The sequence below is a fragment of the Panthera pardus genome, unplaced genomic scaffold (assembly GCF_024362965.1).
Source record: "Panthera pardus isolate Hobbes unplaced genomic scaffold, ASM2436296v1 HiC_scaffold_24, whole genome shotgun sequence".
Taxonomy (NCBI): domain Eukaryota; kingdom Metazoa; phylum Chordata; class Mammalia; order Carnivora; family Felidae; genus Panthera; species Panthera pardus.
Window position 1 is genome coordinate 40,890,412 of NW_026526810.1, and position 11,790 is coordinate 40,902,201.

An 11,790-nucleotide genomic window follows, 5' to 3' on the forward strand; every position below is an offset into this window, starting at 1 on the left:
CTGTTTGTAACTATTTTTTCCCCTTCCTTTCCCCCATGGTCTTCTGTTAAGTTTCTCAAGTTCCACACATGAATGAAAACATGTTATCTGTCTTTCTCTGACTGACTTATTTCACTTAGCGTAATACCCTCCAGTTTCATCCATGTTGCTGCAAATGGCAGGATTTCATTCTTTCTCATTGCCAAGTAGTATTGCATTGTATATACATAAAAAACCCCACATCTTCTTTATCCCCATCTTCATCAGTTGGTGGAAATTTAGGCTCTTTCCATAATTTGGTTATTGTTGAAAGTGCTGCTGTAAACATTGGGATACATGTGCCCCTATGAATCAGCACTCCTGTATCCTTTGGATAAATTCCTAGTAGTGCTATTTCTGGGTCATAGGGTAGTTCTATTTTTAATTTTTTGAGGAACCTCCACACTGTTTTCCAGAGCGGCTTTACCAGTTTGCATTCCCACCAACAGTCAAGAGGGTCCCTGTTTCTCCACATCCTTGACAGCATCTGTTGTTTCCTGAGTTGTTAATTTTAGCCACTCTGACTGGTATGAGATGGTATCTCAATGTGCTTTTAGTTTGTATTTCCCTGATGAGGAGTGATCTTTGAGCATCTTTTCATGTGTCTTCTGGATGTCTTTTTTGGAAAAGTGTCTACTCATGTCTTCTGCCCATTTCCTCACTGGATTATTTGTTTTTTGGGTGCTGAGTTTGAGAAGATCTTTATTCTTTTTGGATACTAACCCTTTATCTGATATGTCATTTGCAAATATCTTTTCCCATTCTGCTGGATGCCTTTTAGTTTTGTTGATTGTTTCCTTTGCAGTGCAGAAGTTTTTTATCTTGATGAGTTACCAATAGTTCATTTTTGTTTTTATTTCCCTTGCCTTTGGATATGTGTCGAGCAAGAAACTGCTGCAGCTGAGGTCAAAGAGGTTTTTTCCAACTTTCTCCTCTAGGGTTTTGATGGTTTCCTGCCTCACATTTAGGTCTTTCATCCATTTTGAGTTTATTTTTGTGTAGGTATAAGAAAGTTATATACCATATCCTCTTCATCCATTCATCAGTCGATGGACATTTGGGCTCTTTCCATACTTTGGCTGTTGATATTGCTGCTATAAACATTGGGGTGCATGTGCTCCTTCAACTCAGCATTTTTGTATCCTTTGGATAAATACCTAGTAGTGCAGTTGCTGTGTCATAGGGTAGTTGTATTTTTAATTTTTTAAGGCACTTCCATACTGTTTTCCCACCAGCAGTGGGAGCAATCAGACTAGATAATTCCCCTGTTTACCCTCAATGGCTTCCAGCCATACTTAAACTAAAACCACTTCTTATTAAGGCCCATCAGACTCCATACATTCTGGCTGCTCCCCACCTCTGCCTACTCCTCTCTATCCACACTGGTGTTACTGCCAGTTATCAAACCTATAGCATGTGCCCACCGCTTCTCAACTTGCTATTCCTTCTGACTGGAACACCCTTCCTATGAGTTTGACATGGTTTACTTTCTCACTTGTTTCAAGACTGTGTTCACATGTCCATCTTCCTCCACCTCCATGCCTGTCCTCATATACCATTATTCCAAACTTCAAGAAATGTCAGTACTTGAGGTTCTATTTATTACTGTGTAATGGAATTTTTAATGCTTCAAATTATTCCATGTAACTATTCCCTGTTCTATCCCTACTGTGTCTTTGGGCCAACAACAGGTCTGCATATGGAAAGACAAATATATCTTTGTACCTAACAGAAAGATATAAACTTGTTAAAGCAACAATTTAGAATGACAAGGAGGATGTCAGAGGAGAGATTGTTTATTTGGTTTTACCTATAAAGTCCTGGATTCTTTTACTTTTAAATCTCTTATTTATTTTAAAAGTTATGTACAGTAAAATTCATTCTTTGTGATGTAGTCTTCTATGAATTTTGATATATATGCATAAAGTTACATCTTCACTCCAATAATAAAGATATAAAACACTCCCCAAATTCCCTTATTCATCTGCTTCATAGTCAACCTCTTCTCCCACCCTCCCTCAACTCCTGTAATCACTTAGCTGCTCTTTATCTCTATCTTGATCTCTATCTCTAGCCCTTGATCTCCAGCTCTAGCTCTAGTTATTTTGAGTGTAACCATTATTCAAGGTCCAGCTAGTCCTGATATCTGCAGGGATTATTCAAATCTGTACTTGATAGCAAAATAATTGGTAGAGCATGACTGAAAGAGTGTTAACTATGGATATAGTTAATAAATTATACATCAGCTTTGTGGAAATGTGATATAGAATCTATGGGCAATACCTTAGCTGGAGTGGTTAGAAGAATGATTTCTGTCCTGGTCTGGCTTAGCCCAGATTCTTCCTCTCCTATTTTGTCAGGATTCTGCTAATTTCCTTCATCAGATCTGTTTTTGTCCCTCATACAGTTACTTCTTCATGTAATATTCATAATATAGGTTATGGTTTTTCCCTTGAATTTACAAATGCCCAAAGTTTCTTTTAAGCACAGCATCATTGTCACTGAATTGCTAATGATGTCCACAAAAATTTTCTTCATCCCCCTGTCTCTTTCCATCTGAGTCCTCCACTGCGTCTGTGCTCCCTGGCTCAGGCAGTAGTTCCTTCTTAACCTAAGTGCTTTGTACTCTGCAGTTAGCTCTCTGGTTTGCCACATGTGTGTTTTGGTTGTACCTGGTACTGAGGGTTTAAGTGCTAACGTCCAACATACAGCCTGGCTACTGCAGCCGTGGGGTATTCCTGTTTGACCATTTCATATCCACTAATCATTCACACCCATGGAGAACCCTGGCCTATGAATTACATAGTGAAATTGAATTTCCCAGGAATAGGAAATAAGAAGTAGGAACAACAAAAAAGTTCACAGGTTGGTTCCTGTGCCTGCTGCACCTGCAGCATCAACCCTAGGGGTTAACATCAGGCAGGCTGATGGCAAAGTAGCTTCAATATCTATTCATGAGTCACAAATATGCTTAGGCTTTGTCCTGTGCATTTTAGAAGGGCTACACTGGGTTCTAGCTCTAAATTCACCTTGGACACCTCTTCATTTCCTACTCCTGGCCACTCCTCACAAGACTCTTGAGGGAGATACACACCCAAATAATAAGGGCAATGTAAAACCAAGCAGCACTTTAGTTTCAGACTAGTAGTGCCGTATGGCCTCATTTGGCAGGACAACGCTGTGTGTCCAGGTGTAGTTACTGATAGCACTTTTTTTACTCTCAAAGTGTAACAATTTTGATTATAAATTATATGACTACCTTAGTTATATATAGCATATATGCACAACATATAACTCTCCCCCTCCCCATCGGGAGGGAATATGGAGCCATTAGAAATCAGACAGACCAAGAGAAGGGCATAGGCTCAAAGAAAGAAATTAAAATTATTCTTAGTATTGTCAAATAAAATTGGCAGACAGAATTTTGTAATACCTCTTGGAGTGGAAGCAACACACCCATAATGGCAGTTCTTAGGAGGGAGTTTGAGTTTTCACAGATATAGAGACTAATCAGAAATTTTAAGGCCCCTGAAACTAGGGAGTGTTGTCACAAAAGAATGTGGTCATGCAAGAAGGAGATGCAGGAAGCCATGCAGATCAGACCAGAACAGAGACCGATTCCTTAACCAAAGTAGCTGAAGGACGCACTGAAAGATTCTAACAGGAGTAAGTATACGGCAGAGGTCCTTTCATTGAGAGATGTTGGGGTCTCTGTCACTTCTGGGAAGTATAACTGAAACTTCTTGTACATACAAAATTTTCTGGAAGACCTATCCATAGTTTTCATCAGATTCTCAAAAAGGTCCAAAAAGTTAAGAACCATTGCTTTAGGTGTTTCCAGTTTTAAATGTTTTAAAATATGTTAAAAGGTTGTTATTCCAGCATCATTCTATTTAGTCATTTTCAACACATCTACCACTAGTTTCACAAAATCCTAAGTCAGGGCCCCCTGGGTGTCTCAACTGGTTAAGCATCCAACTTTGGCTCAGGTCATGATCTCACAGTTCATGAGTTCAAGCCCCGCATTGGGCTCTATGCTGCCAGCTCAGAGCCTGGAGCCTGCTTCACATTCTGGGTGTCCCTCTCAGCCCCTCCCCAATTTGTGCTCTCTCTCTCTCTCTCTCTCTCTCTCTCAAAAGTAAATAAACATTAAAAAAACACCTGTGTTAAATAAACCTTCACAGGTAAATAAAACCTGAGTTTTACAATAACGATTCCAATATCTGGGGTAGAAAAAAAAACAGATAAACAGATAAATCGTTAACAAAATGCTCTCTTAACATAGCTTATTTCTCCCTAGGCATGTTGCACATTATAGAAGCCCTTGGTAATTCTATACTTCTGAGGATAACATAGAGGCAGTTTTGCAAGTTAAATATCATTTCAGATAAAGATGGGAGAGCTATGTCATGTATAAGAAAATAGACTGGTTCTGCAGTGCCATTTGAGAATGTTTTTGTTTCGGTTGACTTTTGGTTTAGTTTATTCCCTGTTGATACTGCATTTATGTGCCAGGTGAGCTAGGGTGTGATTGGTTTATATAGTTCTTATTTGTAATAAAATACTGAATGGTAGGCATCTCTACTTCTGCTATGGCAAACCCCACACTTGTTCCGAACATTGAGTATCTGGATGCCCTTGTGAAAAAAATGTAACTTCTCTGGGCTTGAGGTTCCTTATCTCCAGACATGAATGAGAGCGTTGGCTTTCATTAGAAGTTATCAGAGGTTTCCTCCAACGGTGTAATTTTATGACTTTGTATTTCTAGGAAGGCATCTGTGTTTATCATTCTCAAGTTTATGCAACAAACTCCTGAGGAGGAGAAGCACTTTATGTTCACTCAGGATATCTAATACAAAAAGTAAATAAAAGATAAAACATTGATTGAACAGCTTGGGAGAAGGCCTCTCAGGAGAGCCATGCTTCTCTAGTCTCCCTACTCCATGAAAAGACTGATTGGCCAAATTCTAGGAGTCCTGCCACAGTGCACAGAACCATCATATCATTCATTAAGGGTCAGACACACACACACACACACACACACACACACACACACACACGGACACAGGCATGTTCATATGAATGCACACACGTGCAACATGAATTCTCTCTTTTTTATCCCTACAAGGCTTATCCTAGCTGGCTCTTTTGTATCATCTTTCCCACCATGCAGAAAGAAATGAACAACTAAGCCAATTGCTGCTTCTCAGTGACAGGAGTCCTGGCCTTTACTCTCTTCCCTCTCCTGGGCACAGAGGTTTTTCTTGCAGAACCTCAGTCCTTCTGGTCTGATTTCTGAAATATGAGAAGGTGCTGGTATTCAGAAATAGGTCACGTGCCCCTACTGAGAGTACCAGAACATGGCAGGTGGGAGGGAGAAGAGCGTTTGAGGTTGAAGCGTTACATATCGGGTAACCCTACACCAGTTATAGACAACATGTTAGAGACAACATTCCCCCGAGTTGAAAGTATCACTTCCTGGTCACAGTCAGAATTGAAAATGGGTCCCCCGGCCAGACAAAATTATGAGGCTTTCATAACCCCAGCCTTAGCTAAGCAATGGCCATAAGTAAGCATTATTATTTAATCATATGCAAGTTGTTTTCATTCTGACAGTTATGATGGACCTGAAGAATATTACCCCCTGTACTCACACCTATAATATCATCTTAGGTGATGTCCCTGGAGGTTCAAAATCCAGTATACTTCACTCTAGAAATAGAAAATCTTGTGCATTTGACTCATATGTGGAATTTAAGAAACAAAAAGATGAACATATGGGAAGAGGGGGAGAGAAGAGAGGGAAACAAACTACAAGAGATTCTTAATGATAGAGAACAAACTGATGGTTGATGGACACAGGTGGGTGGGAGATGGGCTAGATGGGTGATGGGTACTAAGGAGGGCACTTGGGTGCCTGCCTGGCTCAGTTGGTTGAGCGTCCAACTTCAGCTCAGGCAGGTCATGACCTCGCAGTTCATTGGTTGGAGTCCTGCACCCGGCTCTCTGCTGTCAGCATGGAGCCTGCTTCAGATCCTCTCTCTCCCTCTCTCTCAGCTCCTTCCCTATTTGCATGCTCACTTGCATTCTGTCAAAAATAAATAAAAATTAGAAAAAAAATTTCTTTAAAGAAGAACACTTGTTGTGAGGCACCTGGGTGCCTCAGTTGGTTAAGCATCTGACTCTTGGTTTCAAGAGATCATGATCCCACGGTTTCATGAGTTCAAGCCCCATATCAGGCTCTGTGCTAGGAGCATGGAGGCTGCTTGGGATTCTCTCCCTCCCTCTCTCTCTGCCCCTCTGCCACTCACACTATCTCTGTCTCTCAAAAGAAATAAATAAACTTAAAAAAAAAAAGAATGGTGCTTGTTGTGATGAGCACTGGGTGTTGTATGTAAGTGATGAATCACTGAACTGTACTTCTGAAAACAGTATTGCACTGCATATTAACTAACTAGACTATAAATTGAAAAAAAAATTTTTAATGAAAATGAAAACACAACCGAAAGAATGGGAGAAAATATTTACAAATCATGTATCTAACAAAGGCCTAGTATCCAAAATATGTAAAGAACATTTACCACTCAACAGCAAAAAGACAGATAACCCAATTAAGGAATGGGCCAAGGACTTGAATGGATGTTTCTTCAAAGAAGACAAATGGTCAACCAGGACAAAAAGAGACGTTCAGCATCATTAGTCATCAGCAAATGCAAATCAAAACCACTCACTAGGATGGCTATAATAAAAAAGATGGACCATAATAAGTATTGGCAAGGATATGAAAAATTGGAACCCTCATACCCTGTTGGTAGAATGTAAAATGGTGTAGCCACCTTAGAAAACAGTTTGGCTAAACATAGAGCTACCATATGACCCAGTATTTTCATTCCTAGATGTATACTGAAAAGAATTGAAAACTCATGTCCACAGAAGAATTTGTATACAAATGTTCAGAGTAGCAGTAATCATAATAGCTAAAAAGTGGAAACAACCCAATTCCTCATCAACTGACGAACAGATACACAAATGTGATATATCTACACAATAGAATATTACTAGGCTATAAAAATAAATGAATTACTGATACACACAACAGATGAACATTAGAAATACTAGGCTAAGTTAAAGAAGCCAGACCCAAAAGCTGTGTATCACTCCCTTTACATGAAATGTCCAGAAGAGGCAAATTCATAGAAACAGAAATTGGGGTAGTGGTTTATAGGGAGAGAAGAATGGTAAGTATATGCCAGTGAGTATGAGGTTTCTTTTTGGGGGGATGAAATGTTCTCAAATTGGATCATGGTGATGACTGCACAATTCTAGGAATATAAATCCTAGAGAAGTATACCCTTTAAAAGGGTGAATTTGCTGTGGCAGCAGGCACATCCTTGACTTTATAGAACAATGCTGTTGAGTTGATGGGCCTGTACATGGGGTCGAAAATGCTCTGCCAAAAACCTCATCATTGGTGCCAAGGACCACACAACCACTCAGATGGTGGCAGAAGTTGACAGGGTGACAGGTTCAACAGCCAGTTTAAAACCTATGCTATCTGTGGGGCCATTGGCAGGATGGGGGAGTCAGACGACTCTATCCTCCTACCAGGCAAGGCCCACAGCATCGTTTCAAAGAATTTCTAACTGGAGAGGATCACAGATGTGGAATATCTATCATAAACAAATAGCAAGGAAATAAAAAAGTAAGTAGCACAAATCAAAATAAGATAAGTGTGAATTTTATGGCATCTGAATTATATCTCAATCAAGCTGTTATTTTTCAAATGTCCGGTACACAGTAGGTATTTAATAAATATTGTTGATTTCATTCCCATCAGCCTAAATTCAGATAACAGAGCTGAGGCTATTTCCTGCCCAGGGTTTAACAACTTTTGTCCCCTTCTGCAGCATCAGGTGGGAGTGCCTGAGGGCTTCCAGTGAAGGAAATTGGAAATAGCTGTCCAGGTTGTTGGGCTGGGAGGAGGAACTGGTAAAGAAAAGGGAATCCAAAATTAGGAAACAGATGCAGATTCTCTCAACAGAGGCCATTCTAGTCAATAAAGTAAGGGAAAAGGTGGAAAATAGAACTTGAGATAAGAGACCAGAGGTTTGGGATCTGAAGGCAACTTAATTCAATGAACAGCTTCTTATATCCCCCTCCCTGAGTTTCATTTGTCTGCCCACTTGATTTCTCATAGAGCAAGGACAGGGATCCCACTGCTTATACTCAAGTTGATTCAGTCATTTTACTGCCAGGAAACTGTATCTTTTCCTGTTTCATTGAGATGTAGTTGACATATAACTATTCCTTTTAGGTGTATGACATGATGGTTTGATATATGTATATATTGTGAAATGATCACCACAATAAGTTTAGTTAACATCTATGACTTCATATAGTTAGAATTTTTTTTTTCTTGTGATGAGAACTTTCAAGGTCTGCTCTCTTGGCAACTTCCAAAAGTATAATGTGTTAACTATAGTCTCAAAGATGTATATTACATCCCCAGAACTTATTTATCTTATGTTTTAATTAAATAATTATATTACTAGGCATGGAAATAAAGAACAACAAATGAGAGTTGAATTTCTACAATATTGGGTCCCCTATCCTGAGTATAAGTGAAAAACACAGTGGCAATTTATTGTGCTATATTAGCAATACAGGTAACACAATTTGTTTATAGGTAAACAGATATAATTGGACTGCTTAAGTCTTCATTCAATGCAATCTTTTATGCAGATAAAGAATATTATATATTTATTAATTTAATTAATACCATTAAACAAATCCTTGTGGGAATAGAACTAAAACATATTCAGAACCGAATGTTTACTGGGCACTGTGTATTAAGCACTGTCACAAATGTGATCCAGAGATAAAGCCTAAGAGAGAGCCTTTGAATCTTATGACTGGATAACAGTGGCCTTTGAAAAGCAGTTTCATTAGAGAGGTGAACCAGAATTGGAAGGATTATAGTGAGTGTGTAGTGAAAAAGTAAAAGTAAAGGTGTGGACTCCTTTTCCAAGTCTAGCAGTAAAAGGAAGAACAGATGAGATAGCTTGAGGAAGAGGCAAGGCAAAAAAATTATAGCAACTCATTTCTCTGATTATTTAATATGGGCCCAATGTAGATAGTTTGGAAGAACAGAGAAAGTATAGAGAAGTATATAGGAGTATAACATTGTATATACATTTCTGTATACAGAAAGTATACAGAAGTGTAACAGGAAAATAAAATAAAAATGATTTATGATCTTTACATAAAAATAAACAAACTACAAAGCTACATTTTTTGTGTCAATTCCTATCAAAGAAACTTGAATAATGAATTATTTAAAAGCTGGTATACAATTTAGACTTCTAACTAATCAAAGTATATTTCTATTAAAGTTAAAGAAAGGGGCACTTGGGTGGCTCAGTCATTTGAGTATCCAACCTTGGCTCAGGTCATGATCTCACAGGTTCCTGAGTTGGAGCCCTTACTGCTGTCAGCGCAGAGCCCACTTCGGATCCTCTGTTTCCCTTTCTCTGCCTTTCCCACCGCTTGTGTGCTCTTCATCAAAAATGAATAAATATTAGGGACACCTGGGTGGCTCGGTCGGTTGAGTGTCTAACTTAACTTCAGCTCAGGTCATGATCTTGTGGTCCATGGGTTCAAACCCCATGTCAGGCTCTGTGCTGACAGCTTGGAGCCTGGAGCCTGCTTCGGATTCTATGTCTCCCTCTCTCTCTGCCCCTCCCCCGCTTGCACTCTGCCTTTGTCTCTCTCTCTCTCTGTGTCTGTCTGTCTCTCTCTCTCTCAAAAATAAATAAATATTAAAAAATTTTTAATACAAAAATGAATAAACATTAAAAAAATAAAGACAAGGAAAGGACAAAAAGTGACTTTTCTTTTATGGCAGATGTTTAATTTGAAGGAAACGTATGGAAGTAACTGAAGCCATTTGGTACTACTTAGACATTATTTTGCTTGTTGACAACAATAAACTTTTGTTGACAGAAGTAAATCTAATCACAAGAAAAAAAGTTCCTAACTATGTGTGGTGGTAGATGTTAACTAGACTTACTGTGGTGATTTTTTTTGCAGTGTATACATATATTGAATCATTATGTTGTACACCTGAAACTAACAATGTTATATGCCAATTATTTCTCAATTTTAAAAATAATAAAAATTAAAAAATGGAAAGGAGCAAACCAAAAAAATTGCATTTCATTCCCATATAACAATCCATTCCATTCCCATATAATAATCAAAATTATAGACTTCATTTACATTTTAGGTTGTCCTCCCCACATTTGGCTCAGATCTGCTGCACCCATGGCAGCCTGCAGGCAGAGAAGCCACAAGTCAGGAAAGGCAGTATGAATTACTTCTTCTCTCCCTTCCATTACCCTTCTATTGCTCCTCCCACAGCGTTATAGCTCTCCAAGGCTGGCACGCAGAGAGCAAGGAGAGGAAAGCAGGGCAGAAAAATTCTCACTTAACTGATGCTGATGCTGGCTGCCGCTGGCTCCTTTTAGACTTGGAAGACGTGTCAGTCTGGTTTTTTTCTCTCCTGGAAGGTGTTTGGGTTACTTGCAAACCCTGTCACCACCACTGCGGGGATCTCAAATCCATTTCTATTCCAGCTAGTCATTTGTGACTTCTTCCATACCCTGAGGTATCCACTTTGGGCCTTCTGTTCCTGAGGTTTCCACTTGGACAGGAACTAAGACCACTCAGGTTGACTTTTGTCACGTTATCCACCTAGACCTGATCCTTGGGAACCATGAAAACTCTTGCACCATGACAGACTCTAAAATGGCAGCTACTTCCCAAACTACAGCCATTGACCGCTTCCTCTAAGCTCTCAGTCCTTTATTTAAATTTTTCAGGAATAATTCTGACACCAGTCTTGTGTCTCCCAAACTGTGCGAGACACATACTAAGCTCTTTAGGTGGCTTCCGTAAGTTCCTCTCTCTTGCCTTCAGCTGAAGGGGAAGCACCTGTACCTTCACACTCTTCCCACCATGTATGGTATCATCATACTTATAAATTTGTATAAAATTATATTGCATATATTTACATTTTTAAATAAAAAATAAATATGACAAGGTCATAAGAAAGAGTCAAGCACAGTGCCAGGAAGATAGTAAGCATGAATGAAGGTTAGCTATTATTGCTAAATATTAGTTTTTCTGAAAGGTCATTTATATGATTGTTAAGAAACGGAGAATAAAAGAGTCATCTTTAGAAGACCTGGCTAGCTACACGCCAGGAAACCAATTCCCTTTATTAAAATAAAATTAAAAATATTAAGGACTATGCCTTCTGACTTATATTTTTACGACAAAGATGGGGTAACATGTTAAGAGAGATCAATCCATCTGCAGAGGCAAAGAAGGTTTTACCAAAACATGAACCACTAAGAAAGAAAAACTAGACATACGTGGCACAGCATGCTGAAAATGGTTAGGATTTAAAAGAAATTTAAAAAAAAAGCAGGATGGTACAGTTAATAGGGCAATTTTGGTGCCATCTGAATATTTTTTTATAAACAAGGTGGAATATAAATGAAATAAATTATAATAGCTCTAATTTTTCCTTGCAGATCACATAATGAACATGACAGAAGCAATTGGTGGGGGATAAAAATGGCTGAAGTGATCAGATTGCCATGTTCTTATTATATGGGGCATCCAGACCTAGCCAGAGATATTCATGCACTCAGTATCCATGCCTTCATTCAAAAAATATGCACCTACTACATATGAGGTGTTCTCCTT

The 11,790-nt window shown here is 38.9% G+C and overlaps 1 pseudogene; it reads left to right on the top strand.

Annotated features, from left to right (window-relative positions):
- Positions 1-7,190: 7,190 nt before the first annotated feature.
- LOC109262578 (40S ribosomal protein S21-like) lies at positions 7,191-7,661 on the top strand (annotated as a pseudogene).
- Positions 7,662-11,790: the final 4,129 nt, after the last annotated feature.